The sequence below is a fragment of the Grammomys surdaster genome, unplaced genomic scaffold, assembly GCF_004785775.1.
Source record: "Grammomys surdaster isolate TR1022 unplaced genomic scaffold, NIH_TR_1.0 126391, whole genome shotgun sequence".
NCBI lineage: Eukaryota > Metazoa > Chordata > Mammalia > Rodentia > Muridae > Grammomys > Grammomys surdaster.
The window spans coordinates 2,028,722-2,053,488 of record NW_021621185.1 but is presented as its reverse complement, the minus strand read 5'-3'; the positions used below and the strand labels follow the sequence as shown (position 1 = coordinate 2,053,488).

The following is a 24,767-nucleotide window of genomic DNA, read 5'->3' as shown; positions in this document are numbered from 1 at the left end:
GTGTGTGTGTGTGTGTGTGTGTGTGTGTGTGTGTGTGTGTGTGTGTGTATTTAATGATTGTAGGAAGGACCCAGTAACAGAGCAATTGGGCTCTGTTATGTGGGAGGATTTGATTCTTCAAACTTTCAAGGGTTCCTTCTTAATACTCTCTTACTACTTCCCTGAATTCTCAAAATAAATGTCAAAGGAAATTTGGCCCCATATCTACTATGTATATTTTTGTCAAAGTTTATGATTATTTTCAAGTTTAAAAGTTTCATTATTCAAAGTATTAATACTTTGTTTAGACTCTATTTGTTTGTTCTATTTTTACCACATTATAATTGTTACAAATTTATTTTTTATTTTATTTAGCAATATTTCATTGAAATAAAGAAGAGTATTTAAATAAAAATCAGCTATTTCTTTTCTATCCTACTTACTGGTATGCAGTTCATTCACTAAAGAGCATCTTGCAAATGTTCAGAGAATTCTGGACTCCTTATAAATACCGTTTTCTCTCAAAGTACCCTACACCCATATATTTTTGAGTATTTCAGCAGCATGGTGGCAAGGTCCTCCATCTTCTTGCACATGCTATGATTACCAGCAACCTTATAGAAGCTCCTGGATTGTATTCTGGTGGGTATCAGGAGGTCTGAGGTTTACACCTATCCACTGACTTATCATCTCAGCTTTCTTACATAGAAACTCTATTGCCCCTGATTTACTGATTTGTTAACATATTCTGTCTTACTGCAAAGATGAGTCATAAGGAACAAATAACAAAGATGCTGCAAATTATGTGAATGGCACACTAAAGGTTGCTAACTGGGTTAGCTCCTTTCTTATTTTAATGTGTTGGTGAGCAAAAAAGCACTAAGAAAATGAAAGTATTACTTCTTTCTCCTCCACCAGTTTGGAAAGCGTTTAGCCAGCAATGTGGGCACTACCTTTGGTGTACTTACTTCTGTGAACAGGAGAACAGACTTAGAGTATGCCTATAAACACAGTAGTGTAGAAAATAAAATGGGAAAAAGATGGTTAGATGTTAAGATTACAAGTAGTTTTGGTGAATTGATAAGAGAGGCAAAATGAAAGGTAAATGATTTCACAGAATGATTTGTGTGATCACATGTCAAAGGGAATACATAGTTTGCTTGGAAGTAGACTCTATACAAGTACAGGCGGCTTAAGAGTGCCAGGGGATGGTGTTTCATTTGATGCCTTAATCTTTTGCTATATAATTCTCTTTAAAGTAGTCTAGTGACTGTAGTTGTCAATCAGTTTACTGAGCCCCACCCCACAGGTCCTCCTGCCTCCAAGGAGGTCTGCTCAAACCTGAGACACACAGGTAAGATCCTCCCCACGCCCCACTCCACCACAACACCTCTCCCCTCCCTGCTGGGACACCAGCAAACCCCATAGCCATGGGCTTTGCCCCATCCTGTCAGAGCTCCATGTTCCTTCCAGTCTGTACTTATATTTGCAGTCACAAATAGGCATATTGTGCCCCACCCTACAGCTCTGCCTGGTCCACTCTAACTCAGAACACCCAGGCCAGGCAACACCAGAGACAACCAGATGGCAAAACCCAAGTGCGAGAACCTAATCAACAGAGACCAATACAATAAGGTACCACCAGAACCAGGGTCTCCTACTATAGCAAGCCCTGGATATGCTAGACATCTGAAGAGCAAGACTGTGACCTTAAGTCCCATCTCACAAAGATGATATAAGTCTTTAAAGGAGATATAAATAATTTCCTTAAAGAAATACAAGAACCCACAATCAAACAGGTAGAAAACTTTAAAGAGGAAACAAATAAATCCTTTAAAGAAATACAAGAAAATACAGAAAATACAATCAAACAGGCACAAGAAATAAATAAAACAGTCCAACCTAAAAGTGAAAATAGAAACATTAAAGAAAACACAAATAGAGGCAACCCTGGGTTGGAAAACCTAGGAACGTGAACAAGAACGACAGAGGCAAGTACCACCTACAGAATAGAATACAAGAGACGAAAGGAGAAGTTCATGCATAGAAGATACATAAAAGAAATTGATATATCAAAGAAAATGCCAAATGTAAAAAGTTCCTAACTCAAAACATCCAATGATGAAAAGACCAAACCTAAGAATAATAGGAATAAAAAAGGGTGAAAATTCCCAGTTTAAAGGGCCAAAATACATTTTTAACAAAATCATAGAAGAAAACTCCTCTAATCTAAAGAAAGAGATGGTTATAAATGCACAAGAAGCTTAGAAAACACCAAATAGATTGGACCAGAAAAGAAAATCTTCCTACCACATAATAATCAAAACATTAAATGTACAAAACAACAAAAGATTATTAACTCTACCATACCTGAATACCTGAATGTAAACAATCCCCCTGCCTGGCCTCCATGCCTGAGCTTGGTTCATTACTTACTCACTTCATAGTCAATTTTCACCTGCAATCACTTCAACGTACAAACAAAATAGACATTTGAAACTGGCAGCCAATTGGAATCAGCTGCCATCATGCTAAAATTATTTTTCTCCAGTGGAGTCTCACTGAATATACAAACTACACTTAAGGGGAGGCTCTGTGCCCTGTAATAGATGGCCAACACAAAGCAAACTCAATGTTATTTTTATAGGATTTTTGTTTCATAATGCTTTGAACATTTTTTAGGGGGGGCATTTTTTTTTAACTTTATAGGTCTCTTGCTTATACTTTATGGTTTCTTGTTTTTTACTTTTGTGGGATTTCTTTGTGTGTGAATGTGTGTGTCTCTGTATCTATGTTTTTCTTGTAATTTTTGTCTGTTTTGTCCTAGTCTAATTGTTATTATTATTATTATCTGTTTTCTAATGAGAGACAGAAGAAAAAAGGTTTGGATTTGGGCAGGTGGGGAGGTGGTGAAGATCTGGATGAACTGGGGGAAGAGAAAAGTGATCAGAATATTCTGTACAGAAAAAAATCTATTTTCAATTAAAAAAATGAGGCTCTTGCTGTTGCCTGAGCTGAGACTACTATGATGATGGGGTAAGCTTGTCTGCCCACTGGCCAGAAAGGTGCCTAACAGGTTTCATACTCACTGAGCTTTGAGACTGAAGGCTCTTGCACTTATACCTACAGAGCAGTGGCAGGCCTCTCTTGCTGCCTGGAAAGTAACAGGATAAATTCTAGATAGTACCTGCTCTGCTGAAAAGCACTTATGCTGGGATTCAAACTCAACTCCTGTGCAAGGGCAGCAAACTCATTTCCTCTGCAGAAGCAGCAACTGCTCCTTAACCACTAACCATTGTTGCAGTCCCTTACAGACCTTTATAAAACTGAGAGAAGGCCATTTCCTTCCTAAAGCAAAAAACATACCACCATCTTCTCCCCTGATTGCTTTTCTTTTTGGAGTGGACTAGGGCTGAAACAGGACAGGAACAGTTCAGAGGAGCCTGGAAAAGCGTGATACTTTTCCTGGGCCTGGAACAGTTTTATTCAGTAGTGCCCTAGGGATGGCTTGGACTTCTCTGGTAGTAGCTTGGAGAGATGTGGAGAAGAGGAAGCTGTGGCCCAGCAAGCTGGTCCTTTTGTTGTCAAGTCTGGAGGTAAGGATGAAAGTCTAAGGAGAGGTACAGTGTGCCATAGTCCACAACATACCTAGCACTAGGCACCTCTTGTTTTGTCCTGATAGAGGCATCTGGTAGTTATTCCATGGCTCTTCTGTGGCTACTCTTATTAACCGATATCTGCTATTCAGAGTCTACTTTAGGTTTTGTGTGGCCAGAACCAGTTATCCTTGGTGTTGTGGGGAGACACAGCTGTGGCAGCTGCCTTCGTTACCCATGTTTTCTCTGAGCTGGCATGGCTTCTTCAACATATCAGAAAGAGGTCAGACAGTGTCTTCATCCACAAGCAGCCATGTGCTTTCTGGCTTGGCTTCCCAGTAGACTCTACTGAGTGGAGAGCAAAGCTTCTATTGTTAAATATTACTGTTCTTTATGCAAGAAGGAATTCAGATGAATGAAAAGACCATGCGTATGTCAGGACTTGAATGCATATAATCTAAGTTAAATACATGCTGGTAGTAGATTTGGCTTCATTCCACCTACAAAATATTCTAGTTCCATGAAGGCACTAATCATAGGCTAACATCTTAAAGCATAAACCAAATAGGCTAAAACATTTTTGTATTTTATAAGGTCCAATATTTAAATTTCTCATGAACTTTACAAACTTTATAGATATTTTAATTATACTATAAGCATTTTAAACAAAAAGGCTGGGAATTATTGAGAAGCATATTGAAACATGTTCTAATGGAGATTTGTTGATGTATTCAGGAACACACTAGCAAATCTAAAACATAGCTATTGAGAACTTGGATGGTACCTCCGTAATTTATAACTATTTTAAGACACATCAGATCAGGGTCTGACATTTCCTGGTATCATGCTTCTAAATTGTAGGGTAAAGCATTTGTCCTGTTCAATTGAAGACAAAACTTAGCAAAACTCTGTGTGTGTGTAAGTATTTGTTCAGCTATATTAAAAAAATCAAATCCTAATGACTAACCTTCTCTATATTACTATTTAATTATCAGGTCAGAGCTAATAACAGACCTGGAGTGAAAATCTAATGTAGAGAAATTTGTATTGAAACAATCATTTTTTTCCTCATTGGATATTTTATGTATTTACATTTCAAATGTTATCCCCTTTTTCAATATCCCCTCCTGAAACCTCCTCTACCATCCCCCTCCCCCTGCTTCTATGACAATGCTCCCCCATCCACCCACCCACTCCCACCTCACTGCCCTGGCATTCCCCTTACACTTGGGAATCGAGCCTTCACAGGACCATGGGCCTCTCCGCCTACCGATGTCATACAATGCCATCCTCTGCAACATATGAAGCTGGAGCCATGGGTCCCTTCATGTATACTCTTTGGTTGATGGGTTAGTCCCTGGGAGCTCTGGGGTGTGTGTGTGTGTGTGTGTGTGTGTGTGTGTGTGTGTGTGTGTGTGTCTGGTTGGTTCCTATTGTTGTTCTCCCTATGAGGTTGCAAACTCCTTCAGTGTCTTCAGTCCTTTCTCTAACTCCTCCACTGGGGTCCCTGAGTTTAGTCCAATGTTTGACTGCGAACATCTGAGCATTTGCTTCTGTATTTGTCAGGCTCTGGCAGAGCCTCTCAGGAGACAGCTATCACAGGCTCCTGTCAGCAAGTACTTCTTAGCATCCACAATAGTGTCTGGGTTTGGTGTCTGTATACGGGATGGATTCCCAGGTGTGGCAGTCTCTGGACGGCCTTTCCATACTTTCTGTACTTGGTCCTCATATTTCCTTTAGACAGGAGCCATTCTGGGTTAGAAAGTTAGAGATGAGTTCTTTGTATACATTGGATATTAGTCCTTTATCAGATATAGGATTGGTAAAGATCTCTTACCAATCTGTTGGTTGCTGTTCTGTCCTATTGACAGTGTCCTTTGCCTTACAGAAGCTTTGCAATTTTATGAGGTCCTGTTTGTCAATTCTTGATCTTAGAGCATAAGCCATTGGTGTTCTGTTCAGGAACTTTTCCCCTGTGCCCAAGTATTCAAGGTTCTTCCCCATCTTTCTCTTCTATTAGTTTCAGTGTATCTGGTTTTATGTGAAGGTCCTTTATCCATTCAGACTTGAGCTTTATACAAGGAGTTAAGAATGGATCGATTTGTATTCTTCTATATACTGACCTCCAGTTGAACCAGCACCATTTGTTGAAAATGCTGTCCTTTTTCCACTGGACGGTTTTAGCTCCTTTGTCAAAGATCAAGAGATCATAGGTGTGTGGGTTCATTTCTGGGTCTTCAATTCTATTCCATTGATCTTCCTGCCTGTCTCTGTACCAATACCAGGTAGTTTTTATCACTATTGCTCTGTAGAACAGCTTGAGGTCAGGGATGGTGATTCTTCCAGATGTTCTTTTATTGTTGAGAATAGTTTTTGCTATCCTTGGTTTTTTTGTTATTCCAAATGAATTTGCCAATTGCTCTCTATGAAGAATTGATTTGGAATCAATATCTCTATGAAGAATTGATTTGGAATTTTGATGGGAATTGCATTGAATCTGTAGATTGCTTGTGGCAAGATGGCCATTTTCACTATATTAATCCTGTCAATCCATGAGCATGGGAGATCTTTCCATCTTCTGAGATCTTGTTCGATTTCTTTCTTCAGAGACTTGAAGTTCTTGTCATACAGATCTTTCATTTGCTTGGTTAAATTCATACCAAAGTATTTTATATTATTTGTGACTATTGTGAAGGGTGTCCTTTGTCTAGTTTCTTTCTCAGCCTGTTTATCCTTCAAGTAGAGGAAGGCTACTGATTTGTTTGAGTTGATTTTATATCCAGCCACTTTGCTGAAGTTGTTTATCAGGTTTAGGAGTTCTCTGGTGGAAGTTTTAGGGTCACTTAAGTATACTATCATATTATCTGCAAATAGTGAAATTTTGACTTCTTCCTTTCCTATTTGTATCCCTTTGACTTCCTTTTGTTGTCTAATTGCTCTGGCTAGGACTTCCAGTACTATATAGAATAGGTAGGGAGAGAATGGGCAGCCTTGTCTAGTACCTGATTTTAGTGGGAATGTAAATAAAATACCCAATAAAAAACTAAAAAAAAAAATTCGAGATGAGTGGGTGGCCCCTCCCCCCACCAGGGACCGTACTTATCCTCTGGTTATGACGGTCTCTACAGGTTGTCCCTCCACTCTGTTGGGCATTTCAGCTAATCTCATCCCTGGTGGGTCCTGGGAGGCTCTTGCTTTCCTGGCATCTGGGACTTGTTGGGGGCTACTCCCAGTTCCCCATCCCAGCTTCTATTGTTAAATATTAAATATTACTGTTCTTTATGCCAGAAGAAATTGAATGAAAAGACCATGCAAATGTCAGGACTTGAATGCATCCAGTGTAGTGCATTGCTGCACTGAGATTATGTATGTATATGCAAATAACTACTCACCTGCATCTGTGTATATATGGTTTGGGTGTGAGTTTAGGAGTTTGGAGGTTCTTAAGCTAAACTATTCTTTCCCCAAGCCCCTGTCAACTGGTCTTAAAATTTGTAATGAAAGCTGAGTAGTGTTGGCAGATGCCTTAGTCCCACTAGCACTTGGGAAGGAGAGACAGATGGATCTCTATGAATTCCAGGCCAGTCTGGTTGGTCTACAGAGTGAGTTCCAGGACAGTAAGGGCTGCACAGGGAAACCCTGTCTCAAACCCCAACTCCCCCCCAAAAAAAAAGTGTCCAAAAAATACTTATGAATTCTTCAAAAAGTTATACATGGAAATATTGTATGACACAGGATCAATTCCTTCTGAAAAAATTAGATATAGTTTAAATGAAAATGAATATCTATGTGATCTATAACAATAAAAACTGAAAACAATCTAAATGTTTTTCAGTTTAGGATTGCTAAATGTGGTATAGTCTCACAAAGCAACATTGTTCAGCACAAAACATAATGAGGAATTGACACATACTATAAGGCCTTGAGGATGTGAGAAAAAGACAGCAGCATGTAAAGCAAGTGTATAGCATACTCCCATTTCTGTAAAATGCCCACCATAGTGCACACGGATCACAAGGTTGATGATTCCCTGCAGGCTGAGTGACTGCATAGGGGTAGGGGATTTTTTAGGTGTTAACAGGAAGAAGATGCCATGAAGGCACTGCAAGGAGTTACAGTGGCTCACTCTATGCTATGTAACATTCTACCTTAATACAAATATCATCATGAGTCTTTCTGATTTTATTAGAATTCTGAAGGTAAAACACACGAATAAAAACAATTTCTACTAAAATTGAAAGTTGGGTATTGTATGTACCCTTTCTTAAAACTTGTAACAGTTCAATTCAATATGTGTTGACTAAGCTGTGCCTCAGTGATGTGGGCATTATCCAGTCATCTGAATAGTTACAGATATTCTCATAAGTATACATTTATAATTCTGGAAAATTAAGAGAGGAAAAGAATGAGGGAATATATTTGCTTTGTCTATAATTTTCAAGAAATGAAATAGATCTACACATGTTAAGTGGCTGACCTATCTAAATTTTAAAAAGAAAAATACCCAAAGTAATTTACTGAATCAACACACATTGAGACATGAGCCTGGCTAACCTGTGAGAGGTTTTAAGACTCAATCTTGAGAACCACAGTTCACAGATTTCGGAATCAGTGAAATTCCCAATAAAGCATCTAACCTTAGAGTTTTACAGTGGCACAGTTGAAGAGAGCCATCTGGGGAACACACGATACATTCTTTCATGTGCAAGAAACACATGATAAAAAGGCAGGCAGAAGTTGTCATCACAATGGGCCCTGACTATTTTTTCCTGTCAGACTTTATAAGCTGCCAGCCTATGGGTCTGTTTTATGACAGTTACTTTATTTACCCTATATTACAGTTTTGAAGTTTCTAGTTAGTTGAAGTTCCATTTACACACACACATACACACACGCACACATAGACACACACACACACACACGCACACACACACACTGGGTCTGGATCTTACTATGTAGCCCTGGCAGACATGTAACTCACTGTGTAGATCCCTCATCTATATAGAGATCCCTGGCCGAGCTTCAATTCACCTTTCTCTACCTCCTGAGTGGTGGGACTGAAGGTGTTGATTGTCACACCCATCTTTCATAGCAATTCTTATGTCAAATAGATTTCAAATAATCATGCAGATTTTGGGCTCCTTTGGGAAACTAGATGATACTGGGTCTTCATTCCTCCATGTTGGTAATCAGCAAAGATTTGAGTTTATCATGCAACTGAGGCCCTAATTATGATTAATGAACAGAATTATAACACAGAATCAAGTAGCAAGAGCTTAGATTAATCAGAAAACACTAAGTGTTTTTTTGTTAGCGGCATCTCACTGATGGTTACATACATGCTGTTACTAAATTAGGACTCTCTGAGTAAAAATAAAAACAAAGAGGACTGTACTGTTTGGAGGACTAACTATAATTTGGACAGGACAACCATGACAGAGAACTTGTTTCCTGGAATTCCTGGAGTGCAGTCTCCTTTATGAGAGATAATAGTTTAACAGGCTTGGCCTATATATTAAATAAAACAAAATGATACACCTTATTTGAAATATCTTTTCTTTAAAGACTTTCATTCATTCTACATATATATTAACCCACTTTTGATCTGAATTAAGTAGCTACAAGGAAAAAAAAAAGGTTACACCAATCAAATGCCCTCCCTCTGTTACCTTACACTTCTCTGTGCTAAAACACATGCTCTGGCACCTTCAGATAAGAGTCAGTCACTGAGTGTGCATTCTGACAACAATGACTAGTTTCAAGCACACCTGGTGATTCTGGACAGTGGCACTTAGGAAACCCTCAATCTGGTAGGTTTTTCACCGCACATTCTCTAAAGCATGCCCACAGTATAAAGTTGCACAGATTTCCTGACCTTTGAAAGAAAACAGAATAAAATGAAACAAATGGCCAGGATAGAATTGAATTTCCACTATTTTTTTAAGTCACATACATTCCTTTGCTACCTTTTGCTTTATTTCCCAATGAAAAGTCACCCAAAGTGATTCAATTTTTTTTCCAATAGGAAAACTTTCAATTGCTACTGAGTTTACATCCATATTTTTATATTTATTTTACTTTTATTTAGTTTTAATCTGAGCTTTTAATTTAATCTTTACTTTGATCTGAAGGTTTGCGGCCCCATGGGGAGAGCAAGAATACCAACCAACCAGAGCTCCCAGGGTCTAAGCCACCAGTCTGGGAGCACATAGGGAGGGACCCATGGCTACAGCTGTATATGTAGGGGAGAATAACCTTGTGGAGCATAGGTGGGAGAGGAGGTCCTTGATCCCATGAAGGCTGGATGCTCAGTGTGGAGGATTTCGAGGGTGGGAAGGTGGGAGTGGAGGGGTGGGTGGGGGCACATCCTCATAGAAGCAGGAGGAGGGAGAATGGGATAGAGGGTTCCTGGGCAGGAGAGGGAAATGGGGTAATGGGATAACATCTGAAATATAAATAAAATATCCAATAAAAAAATTTGAAGCACACAGAAATGAACCCACATTATTATTAGACTTCCAGTGATGGCAAGTGAAGAAGTAAAACAAATCCCTAAAATAACTATAAAAGTTGACAAAATTGTCAAACACAACCATTCCAGCACTGGAGAAGCCAGACAACACCTTGAGAACTGCCTGTTGATGGAACTATCCAGATGCAGGTAAGAACAGCAGCTTTGCAGGCACAGCAGTCAGTCTTACAGTCTCGGCAGGGCTTCTGGGAGGACTGGCTGCACAAGCTTGCAGAGACTGGGCTGATTTGCAGAACAGAAACCAACACTCAACGGCAAAATTAGCAAATCGAGTGAGCCTTGATGGGAACTATCTTTAAAAGTCCCTGGTTCTCCTTGTCCCAGGATGCAGGTTAGTGGCAGACCAGTACAGGTCAGAAACTCAGTGGGGAAAGGATGCTGACTGGAGAGCTGTACAGTGGGGTCAAAGCCAGGAAAGCCCACGAGAAAGGAAAGCTTAGGGTCCATGAAAGCATGGATTCACTCACACACCCTTTGAGGGAGACTGAACCAAACTCTCTGATCATTATGTCTTATAAGCAGAGGATAGTCTCTAGGAAATAAAGCAAAACAGAGAGATCAGAGTGAGCACTATGATGGGGAGACAGATTTGGAAGATTAAACTCAGGCAGGTGTCTAAAATCAGAACCAAAAAACCCTCTCAGCATTAGATAACCCCCAAGGTAAGACAATCAGGGTTTAGAGTTACACTTGTCCTGTCTGATAAAGAAGTTGCAGCCACACAGAGAACTATAATTCAATAATAAGACAACTAAGTATTTAAAACATCATCAAAAGTATATATGATTCATGATATATATTCAATACTCAAGTTATTATTGGCAAATGCAATTTAAAAATGACAATGGGATAACAATGTACATCACTACAATGACTGTGCTACAAAGGCAGGTACCAATTGTTGGTAAAGGTGTGGAGAGACTGAAACCCATATGCATTTTTATGAGAACATAAAGTGGCATAGTTTACTATGGAAAATGATGTTGTAGCTCCTTAGAAAGCTGGATGTCGTGTAATCTGGTAACTGGAGGGAAATGAAAGCATATGCCTGCATTGATTTGACTGTGGAACTTCATGGTAGCAGGATGCACAATAGCAAACACTGAAAGATGCTTACATATCCTTCAACTTATGCAGGGATAACAAAATGCAGAATAGTCATACAGCGGGAGGCTACGTAGTAACACAAGGAAGATACTACAACACTGAAGAATCTCAAAAACATTACTCTAAGCAAAATAAGCTGAAAACCAAGAATCACATTATTTTTCCATGCATATGGTTTTTTAGAAGAGGAAGTTGGTGGAGCAGCACGGCGAGGGCTGCAGAGGGGAGCAGAGTTAATGCTAACTGAGCACTCCACAGTTCTGCAGGGGCAGAGGTAATTCTAAAGTTGGAACACAGTAGTGACTACATGAATATAATCACTTGACTTAGCTCTTCATACATCATAGATTCTAACTTACACTACTCCTTACTTGGAGTTAATGCACACTGTGAACAGTTTCTAATGTGCATTGCTGGGGCTTAAGATGCTGTCCTTCACAGAATATGACATTTGAGGTAGATCTGCTTTGTAGAGAAGTCTGTCAGCACAGGCTACTGCTTACAGCTCCATACCTCCTCTTGGTCATCTGCAACTTCTACTCAGAAGAACTTTCCTATATTTCCTCCTCAAATATGACTTTGAAGATACAACCTTTAAAAGTATACTATTCCTTCTTTATGGTTCTTTACCTTATTAGTTACATCATTAAACCAGAGTCACACCAACTACAGGCAGTGAAATCATCTTACATATTAATTTCCCATATGGCACATCACATTCTTATACTAAGAGTTCTTGTTTTAAATAAAAACGTTATGCTCTTGACTATATAACTACAGTACTCTATTTAACTCCAAAAATTCTACTCCTTTCCTAATGAATTTTTACTGCCAATAAAAGTGAACCAAGATTTTACTTACATGGATATTACAATCTGCTTTGTTTATTTTTAAAAAATAAAAGAAATCTACAAATACTCTTAAAATTCTAAGATTAATCATATATACATATCTAAAACAACGAGATTTTTATAGAGAACTGTAAATGTGAAGTTAGGAAAGCTGAAGTACAGAATGTTCATCACTTATGAACAGAACTTGAAAACTATGATAACAGTTTAGAGAATGGACCCTTAAGTTATTAATTTCAAATGTTACTATAGCTGTATACTCTTAGCTTTGCACTTTGGAGTGAGCAGCAGAGCACCATAATTACCACTGCTGGACAGTGTTTACATTGGTTCTCCAAAGGTTAAGAAGCTGATTATAGGTAAAATCAGCTTTGCCTGACGCACAGTGTCACCTAACACAAACCAGTGGCACTTTCTTCTCTGCTCTATCCCTCCACCTTGTCCACTTTATTATGGAAACAACTCATGCTTTATGCTTATACCAGATAATTTAAAAAAGACTGCCTTCTAATGAATTTGGCGTGTAAGTTCCTAAGTTGCCTACCTGTTTTAAAAGTAACAAAAGTATATTGAGCAACATCTAAAAATAAAATTCTTCCAAATAAATTTTTGAAGGAGGTGAGAATATATGTTATTTGAAAACATAAACATGACTTCATTGTAAAAAGCTTGCAAACAACAACAACAACAATAACAACAACAACAACAAAATAACACAGCTGGATTAACATGGCCAATCAAAGAAGCACCTGCACGAACCCAAGGTGTACACTTTTCAATGAACTCCTACTAGTTAGCATAGCCAAATCCTGTTAAAAAAATTCTATATTTAGAGACATATAAGTATTTTTAGAAAAGACAGGTGACATTACCTAGTGTAAACATTATGAAGTCTTTCTAGCTTTCAAAAGACAGTTTTCTTCCATAGGAAACTGACAGATTTATCTGTTTCCAAGAAGAGCTCTTATAAAAGCACACAAGAGGAGACATTAGCATTTCTTTTTTTCTTTTCATTTTTTTAAAATTTTTATTATTTTTTTATTGGATATTTTATTTACATTTCATATGTTATCCCCTTACCTCATCCCCCACCCACCCAGGAACCCCCAATCCCCTCACCCCTCCTCCTGCTTCTCTGTCGATGTACCCCAACCTACCCACTCCACTCCCACTCTCCCTCTCAAATTCCCACCCCCTGGGGCGTCTAACCTTCATGAGACCAAGGATCTCTTCTCCCACCTATGCCCAGCAGGGCCCTCCACTCTTATGTATACAGCTGAAGCCATGGATCCCTCCCTAAGTGCTCCCAGGCTGGTGGTTTAAGCCCTGGGAGCTCTAGTCTATGGCCATACCACCCTGAAGCAGGGTTGGGCCTGGTTAGTACTTGGATGGGAGACATTAGCATCTCTAAGGATCCTCGGAACTGCTTTGCTGAGCGTGGCCCTCCTTTCTCCCTCTCTACTCTGAAGCCACAGGAGCCATGTAATGGCTCACAGTCATGTAATGGACACAGTCAAGAAACAGGGTTTTTTGTTTTGTTTTAAATAAGGTTAGGAGAAGGAGAACAGCTCTTCACTGAAGTCCTTTTGAACAGGTTCCATACTCTAGCACAGTAAGATGTATTAGCTTTGTCTAAATCTTGTTTACTCTGAGTCTCAAGGAAACAGAAAATATTGACAACAAAGGGCTGTTAGGAAAGAAATGCAATGGAAAAACTGAAAATTAGTTCAATACAATTTAAAACCATTACTATAATACTAGGTAACATCTATTGTGTTTGTACCTTCCTATATTTGACTGTCAGTTTTTAGTTCAGATTCTACATATTTATTTAATTTGTTCAAGATGGAGAAGCAAATATGAATTCAAACAAACAAGTGATCAAGAGAAAATGATTTTTGCTAATGATTTATTCTAAGCAAGAAAACCAAAACTTGTTATTTTAATTGATTGTGTCATAAAGAGTTCCTGAGGAAGTCCATCCATGCTCTTTGCTCAGTCAGACAATTTCTGCTAATCCAGCAGCACTTAACAAGTACACATGTGGTTAGTTTTTCTTGCCATAGCTATATTTCACAGTTCTGTGCTGCAAGCTGTGCAAAAGAAAATCAATACGCTAGGTTTAATCAAAGAACAGGAGACACGATGTTCCCTATATTTTCAATGAACCTCAAATGACTCTGCTGTTCATCCTCAGTACATTTATGACAGAAACATGCACTCGTCAATGGAAAGAGACAATAGAATGAAGTACATAAATCTGGAACTGAAGTTCTGCCTTATTCCATAATCGAGTGTACTTAGAAGAAGACATGCTCATTCCCTGCGCACAGTATAATCAACCATTTATAGGGCACTATTTCTCTTGATGAAGGCTTAAATGTACTCTCTAGGTCAGATAAATGTATACTACTTGCAATAATATTTTGAAATACATACATAATTTATGTGTTAGGGACTGTGAAATTTTTTTTGTAAGTGAAACAAATGACATAGCACAAAGGGGAAACATCCACAGAGGCTACTGAGCTGCAGCAGCAGCTAATGGAGTGCAGACTTTGCACAGGACACACTGATGCAGGTCAGGAGGAAAACACTGACAATGAGGTGGGAGTGGTGATGACCACAAGCTCAACACAGAGCAGAGCCACCCCAAACTTCTCAGCTCAGTGATGTGGAACTAAGTGCGGCCAAACAAGCAACAAGAGATAATTGGCTTTGGAATTGTTAAAAGGGCCAGATACAAAGAAATAAGAAATCAAAGTAACATATACGTTAGGAGAAATACACGTGCACGTTTGAAATTCTTCTGGTGATTTCCTTATATTCTAGTAAGAAGTTGTAAATGGGGTAAGGATGCAGAAGGGAGCAGGGGATGGTACTGATAAGTGCTAAAGGTATGGACTACTGTAGGTAATACGGTCAGAAAATTATACTTATCTTAAACTTTCTAAGACAAATTTAATTTATTGGTTAATGTGCCATTAAATACAGGGAACAAAAATAAGTTCCCAACCAGAAACTAACACTGGAATAATTTTATATACTGGAGCATGTTAATGTTGCTAGAAACAATCATTTTAGTATCACTCATACTTTTGCTTCAGAGTAGACTATAGTTCCAGTACTGATAAGATCACAGCAGTGAAATGAAACTTGTTTGATATCAAAAAATTCAGAATAATAGAGCTTGGAAAATAATTCCATAGCATAAAAGTCATAATTTAATTGCATATATAATTGCAGTAATTTAATTGTAAACTCTTACAAGATATGGTTTCAAAAAACAAGATGGATAGTTCTTGAGGAAGCAAACCCCTGATTAAGGTTTATTCTACAAACATGCACACACACACATGCACACCTCTATACACATGACAGAAAATAAAAATCTCTGCCTGATTAAGGTTTATTCTACAAACATGCACACACACACACACACACACACACCTCTATACACACGACAGGAAATAAAAATCTCTGATACACCAACAGTCATATACAATCTTCAGCTAACTGTATGGCCTAAAAATAGTGCCAGGGCATTGGAAACAACTGTGCTAGAAAATGTCCAATTACATGGTAACGACAAGGAAGGGACCCACCCTTCTTCTTGGGAGATCCTATATTACTGAGAAGAAGACCTAAATGTATAACTGAATTTAGGTGAAATGACAACGCATACAGACTTAGCACACTGCAGTTCTCCCCATGTCTCCACAGTGGCTCTTGGTAGCATCTCCCCTACACTAAATTTCATCTATCCACGCGAATTTCTGTATTCCCAGTGAACCAAACCTACTGTCTTATTCCCATGTAGATTACTGGTCTGGTTTTCAGGCAACACTGCTGTTATCTTTGGCTGTCTTCTTTAGGTGCTTGTCATTGGATCTCCCCTGTTTTTCATTTCTTTAAAGTTGACAGAGTAGGGTCTTCTGTTTACTTCTGCAAGCACTAGTTCATTGCTGCAACACTCTCCTCTCATCACACCGGCACACACAGGAGACTGCTGTAAAAGTTTCTATGTCTCAAAATAACAAAATAAATTGAAAGATCTTTGCCAAGTTATCTCGAGTTTCTACCACGGCTCATGTCCATAAAGCTAAATAAAATAGCTCTTAACAACTAAAATATTTGATCCATTTAAAATCTTTGGGTGCTAAATGGTTTGGGGCAAAGCTGCCTTTCTCCCAGGCTCCTGCTCTTCGGAGGAACTGCTTAGTAAGTATGCTTCCCAAATCAAACCTAACATTAAACCTGTCATTAGCCTTTATCATTGAAAACTGGAATTAAAAAAAAAAATCTTGTTTTCCCTATCTTGTTCCCTTCTTTTATGTAAGAGGAACAGAAAATACTTTGGTTTCTGAAAATTCATATGGAGTCCTATTCTAAAACAGAACATGCTCTTTTCCCATCTCCTTGGGTTTGTGTTCTGATCCTCTGAGACTTGGTTCTCTCTCTGCTCTGCTGAGGCTATTACCATGGCTCTCCCTTTCCCTCCCTCAATCCCTCTGACGCCCTTGTTTTGTAAAATAGTGAAATCAAATCACTGGACTCAGTCAGCAGACATCATTCCTATGATTTAATCATCAATTCTTTTTACCCATAAACTTTAAGGAACAGACGATGAAGAACTGAAGCACAGACATAGTAAAGATTCCTTCCTCTAATAGACCAGGTACAGTCATTTCCTCTATCAAGTTCTTCAAAAGCAGCTGGAGATACTGCTCAGTGACAGCAACAGGCCTGGGGTTAAGGACCAGCACCAACACCAAAGGTTGACAAGCAGTCATCAGACCTTCACTTGGATACTTGAAAAGATAGAAAGCCTGCTGTTTTACAATGTTGGCGATTCTGTTTCTTAAGACAATTGGGCATGACTAAATTGAGCCCATTTAAATTTTCATAATGTACAATCAAAGTCTTTAATGTCATGTCTATTTGGAATTTCATGTCTGGTTGGGGTTAGGAACAGCTAAATCACTATGTCTTTTTAAATTCCTTTTAATTCATTGGGAAGCTTAATTTTCAGTTATGTGCACCATCTTCAAGATCTCAAGAGATGCTTTCTTACAATGATTCCAAATATCTATCATCAAATGTATTAAGGAATTCAAAGAAATAGTTTTAGAAATTTACAAGGACCATTAAAAGAAAAAAATCAAAACAAAACAACTTAATGACTTCAACTGACAGGAACCATCTATGATAAACCTGGCCTTCAAAGAAACTTCTTGCTGTGATTGACAGTTAATGTAGAGGCGCATAACTAGTCAAATTGCTGAGAATAGTTTTCTATTGAGTGCTTAGCCCTAAACTGATCGTCTGTAATAACTCTTATCTCAAGGCGCAGGGGGGAACCCCCTGGAAGGGAGGAGAAAGCATGCAAGAATTGAAGGATGGTGAGGAACACTGCAATGGTGCCTTTGGGACATGACATGGTCACTACCGCTGTGAACTTAAGTGCAGTTATGATTACCTGCAAAAGACCAAGTCACCAAGGACAGCCAACATTTCAGCAGGCTGCACTAAATGAAGTGCCTGCGGTTCCTAACCACATAGGACTTGAGGGGTGAGGGGGGGTGAGGGGGAGGCCCACCTCCCTGCTGTGAGGAGTGCCTGCGGGAGAAGGAGGGAGGAGTTCCTGAGTGAAGAAGGACCGTGGACGGTACATGTCATTCTTTACATGCATGAAATTGTCAAAGAATAAGTAAAAATAAATCTATCAAGTTTTTTAAATATATAAAAATGGCCAGCAAGATATTTAAATCCCAATCATAAATGTCTGATACATGAGTTTTCAATTCTCTTTCCTAAAGAAAGCATGTGCTTCCAAGTATTTTTTACATCTTAGGCACATATATATGTCTTGGATTGTCTCCTTGTTTTCATGATTCATTAAGCCAAAGACCCATCATGTCACTGTATAATGCCAAAATAAGGTAGAAGGTGTATATACTATCTTATTTACATGTATGCATTTTACTTTTGAAGCGAACATAGTAATAAACATTTTATTTAATGTCAACAAGCTCCAAAGCCTTGTAGTAAAAGGTACAATCCTGGAAAGAGTAAATAGGTAATAAATCCAGTAAGCTTCAATGGCAAATCTTGAAATTAAGCAAATGTGCTAATGCACTCACTGGCTTATTTAGAGAATAGTTTTGAATTTGATAGTATGGACCATGGGACAGTGGGAGGCACGTGTGTGTAGCCTCGTCAGGCATCTGTAAGATGAGTTGCTGTGAGGGTGAAGTGGCTCTTACAGTCCTGGCTGGAAACAGTAAATGTTGTAGGCTTTGAAGTCACCACAGCTTTGATGTACTCTCACAACCCGCAGAAGACAGGGTGGAGGGGGGGGGGGATAAGACTTTTCCGTTCTGTCCTTGGTGCTTTTACTCAAGAAATCTTAGCAGGAAAAGAGGCCAGTGCTTCTGTGAACTTTAAGCATAGCTCGAGACTGCCATTTAATTTTTTTAAAGATTCAATTATTGATGCAGTAGCCAACATTATTTATTCATTCAGGTACATGCATAAAATTATCAGAATATGTGAATCAATCAGGGGAGATTACATTAATGATGATTTTTGTTTTCTTACTATGTTATGTATAACTTAAGGAAGTGGATGTGATTTCTAACCTTGAGAAAGTCACTAACAAGGTTAGTGAAATCTTGGTAAGCAATTAAAAACTTAAAAAAGGCTACAGACTTCATATAGTACATAGTCTAGAAAGCCGTCTTGTATTAGAAATGAAGTACTACCTATAAATTAAGTAAGCAATAGTGAAGAGAGAGGGATAAGGACGTCTTGTACATTCTACGATAAAGGAAAATGAGCAGTGGACTTGGTGGTTTGGTAGATAACAGCTTCTCTAGTTTCACTCACTTGCACAAACTCCCACACACTGTGCTGTGCTGTGAGCAAAAGCTGTCAGCAACTACCAAGACACTCAGCACTTTGGTTTAGAAAGCTAAAAATTTCATCTTATTTCAAATATTTGATATATTTGCAAAGGTATTATAATCATGTTTTTATAATAGTTTATTTTTGAAATTATAATATAATTGCACCATTTCTCCTTTGCTTGTCTTCCTTTCAACTTCTCCCAGGTTTCTCCTTGTTAATTCTCTTGAATTACTGATATAGTGTGTACGTGTGCATGTGAGTGTGCCTGAGCTTGTGTGTGCATGTGCTCGACTCCCAGCTGACGCGCCTCCTCTTCCTTTTTTGTATAGTCCTATGAATCTCCTCAGGGCCTTGTATAAGCTCACCGTGTTCTACCACAGAGCTGCATTCCTGGTGCTTTAGCGTTTTCCTTACATCAACATACTTTCTTATTTGCTTATTTCTAAGTTAAAATCAAACAAATTTAATCTACGTTCATGTGTTATACATATCTTTTTCTAATGCATATTATAAGAAAAATTACAATGCAAACAAATTACAGTTCACTCACCAACTACCTGTGCTTTATGTACAAAGTGTGGAAAGGATTCTGCTCAAGGGCAGAGGCAATTACTCACCCTAGTAATTTACTGTACTTAAATAAGAAATAATGTGCTTAAAATATTCAAATGTCCATGTGTTCAGAGAAGTAGGATCATTACAAAAGCTATTTTATTTGGAGTTACAAGGCTCAATAATTGACACCTTAAATGTTTGTTTAGTTATTATACATGTCCTTGATTACTTTATAAGCAGTAAAGGAAGACTTCATAGTTAAAAAAAAAGCAAGAGCTTTAATATAAAATTTCAGGACACCTGAGACTAAAGTAGTAATCTAAAAAATTAAAAGGAAAAATGTTTCCTTCAGAATCTTTCTCAGCAGAGGAAACCAGCTGCCTATTGCTTAAAGAGAAAAAAAGGACTTTGTTTCCTTGACAGAAACTAAAGAAACTGTCATACACGAATGCCATTAATGGGAGGAAAAGCATGACAGAAGTTACCCTTGCTTATGTGCTGGTGCCACAGAGTGAGATGAGGAAGAAGAGGAATGCAGACAACTGAAGAGTGTGAACTGCAGTGCAGGAAAGCGAAAGCCGCTCTCTGAGACTCTTACGCGCATTAGACTGTAAACACAAACCAAAGCCACTGGTAAGCAGTACGATTCAAAGAAATAGCTCATACAAGTGGAACATTTACTGTGTATTAGAATTTCTCATAGCGTACCTGATCCAATAGTTAGATTTTAAGTACTGTTCTTATAATTCTCATTAAATGAGTACAGTGCGTCGAATTTTATAAGGTAGCAAAATGGAAACTCCAATGAATTGTAAGGGTTGTAAGACAGTAACATTAAAGAAAACCAGAATATAATCTTTCAGCTACAGTAAAGGGCTGAAAATCTGTGAGCATTTGTAAAAGCCGTTTAAGATGAATTTGCCATTCCCAAAGTCATCTCACTAGGCAGGAAAGAGGAACTTGGCATGTGACCAATAAATTACAAGAGAGCAACACCTTGGGGTCAGAGGGCACTGATGACTTCAAGAAATCTCACCAGCTAAGGCAACAGATTAAGCTGCGGGGTAGGACGCCCTACAACCCTAACCTGTTAATACCTCTAGATTTTTAAGAGTGACCTCCAGTCTGCTCTCCCATATTAGTTGTTAGTCACACTAATTACAGCTTAGCTGGTATTGTTGGTACCAGTTTTCCCCACCCCCAAAGACATGCAGAGAAAGGTTATCTCTAATAGCTTCAAATGACATCAGCCAAATTCTGCTATGCACGTTAGGAACACTTACTCCAGCTTTGAAAGAGTCTTTTATCGACATCAAAGGACAGGCACTAAAAGCAATATGTGTTTGTGAATTCTATAAAGCTTTTCATAAAGGAAGCTGTAAAAGTACGAACAGAAACTTCTGTGACTGGATCTTTAGAATGATTTGTAAAAATCTAATACATTATATCTTTTATGCTTATGTTTAACAAAAAGGGGCTTATGATTTTGACCATAAGGACCATGTTTTATTTTAAATTTGTTAGCTAAGTAATCTATGCAAAATTTATGATTTTTAGAAAGGATAATGAAATTTCTACCACGATCTTAAAGAACTATTTAAAGCTGAACATTTTTATTAATGTTAACCTAAGATTATGTGGAGGTGGGCAGAGGATTCCAAAGCCCATGAAGATTCAAATACCAAATGTGATGCTGCAGTAAATTTTAAACAAGGCATTAAATCAGAACAGTAACATACCACAGAGATTTACACCCAGAGAGCCATAACTGAATTATCAGGATTAATATGAATAGCTTCATACATAGGAACTGCAGGTTCTCAATACCTTGATGGTTTTGCTTTGGATGACCTCTATAAAATTTCTACTAAATCTTATAATAAGTTATTAGTATCAAAAATATAAAAACTATAAAAAGACTGATAAATAGAAAGGTGGAATGAACAGGTAAGTAGAGACCAGCTTAGTAGTGTTTTATGGCTTCCCGACTGTGGGAATGAGTGCTTCCCTGGCTTTGGTGACTGCTCTTGGGACTCTGCTCCTCATGCTGGGTTATGATATCCAACTGTGATATAATTTTTGCCTCATTTTATTATTTATTTTATCGTCTTTGGTTGTTATGTCTTAGAAGTCTTTTTTTTTCCTAATGAGAGATAGAAAGGGAGAGGAGGGGGAGGAACTGGGAGGAGTAGAGTGAGCGGAAACTACAAAAACCAAGATAACTGCTCATCTCACGACTTATCATCACCTTATGCCCCTTAAGGAAACAATGTCCTGAATTAAGTTTATGGTATTTCCTTTACTATCAACTGGCAAGATGCATCACATTTTGGCCAATTAAAATAGTCTTGCAATCTATAAAATTTGATAGTTTACAATAGATTGTCTTTCAGCATATCTAGGACTTTTTCATTGTGAGAGCCATAATGACACGTCCTAGGATGCCATAAATAGTACTACTGCATATGAAACTGTGAGGGAACACGGATCAGCTACTTCTTATTGTCTCTGAAGACAGAAAAGTAAAACAGTAAGACAGAAAACAGTAGCTGCTTTTTTAAAAAAATTTTTCTTGACTGATTTGATTACTAATATCCCTATGTCTTTCAAAGTGATGTGACATGGATTACAACAGGTCTTATATAGCAAAATGATTTGAGAATAATAAAAAATTCAGAATTAGAAAAAAAAGAACTAAAAGAAGACAATGACAAAATCACAGATTTTAAAATCACATCTAAAATTTGTGAGTAATAAGATAGACTATGAATATCTCTTAGTTAGAGGCCAGCCTGGTCTACATAGTGACTTCCAGGACACTCAGAGTCTATACAGTGAGACTCTGTCTTGAACCCATTACACCCCCACAAAGGATATATTTATGTATGAGACATAGAGACTACTTTGAGTGAGACTTAGTAACAAATAAAATGAAAGATACACAGAGTTTGAAATTTCCAGAAAAAATTTCCAGTAGATGAGTAGAGTCTCTCATTATCTACTAAGGGATAGACAGCCGTGGCAGCAGGATCAGCAGGGACATTCAGCCTGGGGCATTTGCAGGGTAGACCACTTGTCTGGAAGTCACAAGGTCCTGGGTTTGATCAATATTACCACCAAGACAAAAACGAACGAGGGAGACAGCATGGCAGGGAGCATGATGGCATGCAGACATGGTGCTGAAGAAGGAGCTAAGAGAGCTACATCTTGATTGACAGGCATCAGGAAAAGAACTATGATCCACTGATCCTGGGCTTGAGCATCTGAGACTTGAAACTGAAAGCCTGGCCCCAGAGATAGAATTTCTTCATCAAGGCCACATCTACTCCAACAAGGCTATACCTCCTAATAGTGCCAGGACCTATGGGGGACCATTTTTATTCAAACCAGCATACCACATAGAAGGCTTACACAGCAATCTGTTTTTTTCTGCTCTGGTTTGCTTTTCTATCTCTTTTAGTCCCTCCACTTACCTCTTGGTTAGGTGTCAAATATTCACAATGGTCCAACTATTTTGCACTGAGCTCCAGGCTTACTCTTTTGTAGAGCTAATTGTACATTCCTCTAAAAGTTGCCACTTGGTAGTTACCCTAGACCTCTGGATTCCTTTCTGACTCAACATGAGTACTACCTGTTTATTTCTCAATTTTTTGCCCTTTAGATATTTGGTTACTAAAGAGCAAGGACAGATGTTAGGGGCCAGAGACAAGTTGCTAGGAAATGGTCGAAACTGTTTAATCTGCAGTTTGGGGACCTTCATGTCTGTCTGGGGCTGGATATTGTTACTTTGCTTGCTTTTGTCTGATACATTTCAAATTAATGAGTATATATCTATATAGGTATTAAGAATAATGTAAGTGAGAAATCAAATCATTACTTATATATAGTTTCAAACTTTAAGATCTATGAGAAATAACATAAAATATGTATAGTCAGATAATATACTAATATATAAACACATGTCAGTGAATATGACAGGTAAATTTTATAGCGAATCTCAAAATGTCTATGTGATATTCCACCAAACAATTGAAGCATTATTGTCCTCACTAAAACAATGACTGAAAAATCTAGATTTGCCTCTTAGTAGGAAGTGATATTTCATTTATATATGGTTTATTTGAACAGCAGCATCACTGGATCAAGTGTGAGAAAATATTGAAATCAAAAATGCAAGTCCCTTCTTGTTTGTTAGACATCCGCATGGCATATGTGTTCACAAAGAATGCTCATCAAATAAATTGTTTACTGACCAATGTGGGAAACTCAGTTTAAAAATTAAAATGGCATCATTTTTTAATGGACTGTGCAATTATCTGGAACCCCAAATAAAAAGGATAAGACCCTTTCACTTTTCATGAAAAATGTCACATTTCTGTTAGTATTTTACTAAAAATTTCATGGCCTAGAAGACAAAAATTTATGGCTGTCAGTTAGCTACTTTAATGATATGACACAGAAAAAAACCATTCTTTTTCTATCTGTGGTGTGAGCATGAGTGTCTTTTGGGGAGATAAGGACAGTTTACATTTCAGAGGCAGAATACATTTACAAGCACACTAATGGTATGCAACACTGTAAAAATGTGTATAGATGATTATTACGGAAGGAATAATGTATTATAGTTAAAAACATACTTGGTGTCTTCTTATATTTAGCAATATTCTTTACAGTGTATATAGAAACAAGAACCCACTATCTGAATGCGTCCTCTCTGCTGGTTTTTGCTGTTTTTATAATGCACACAGTCAGAACAAATGAAAGGGAGAGACATGATTGATGATGGCATCCTAATTTGATGACAATAGTGGCTGGTAATGCTCAGCAGCACTGTGCCCAGGCTCAGTCTGGTGAGATGGTTCAGAGTCAAGGTGCCGAATGCCAGGTAATTTCTTTGGGAAAATGAATTATATCTTCATCAAAGTATATAAGATCACTTCCCAAGTAATGCTTTCTACTCTCACCAATGGGCTCAACTAACCTGTTTTCCAAATGAGTGCCTACTATCTGCTTTAGTCCCAGGGTTTTTAGTTGAGACATATTTTCAAATTTCCAAAGAAGAGACCAAGTATGTAGCTCAGCTGTACAGGGCATGTTTAGTCTGTTTAAAGCTCTGGATTTGATTCCCAGAAAACCCCTTTCCTATACACACACACACACACACACACACACACACACAGAGAGAGAGAGAGAGAGAGAGAGAGAGAGAGAGAGAGAGAGAGAGAGAGAGAGAGAGAG

The 24,767-nt window shown here is 38.2% G+C and overlaps 1 protein-coding gene across 3 annotated transcripts in view; it reads right to left on the bottom strand.

Annotated features, from left to right (window-relative positions):
- Fam172a (family with sequence similarity 172 member A) overlaps window positions 1-24,767 on the bottom strand; it is a 416,134-nt gene that overhangs the window by 67,485 nt on the left and 323,882 nt on the right. The gene's annotated exons all lie outside the window — the stretch shown is intronic.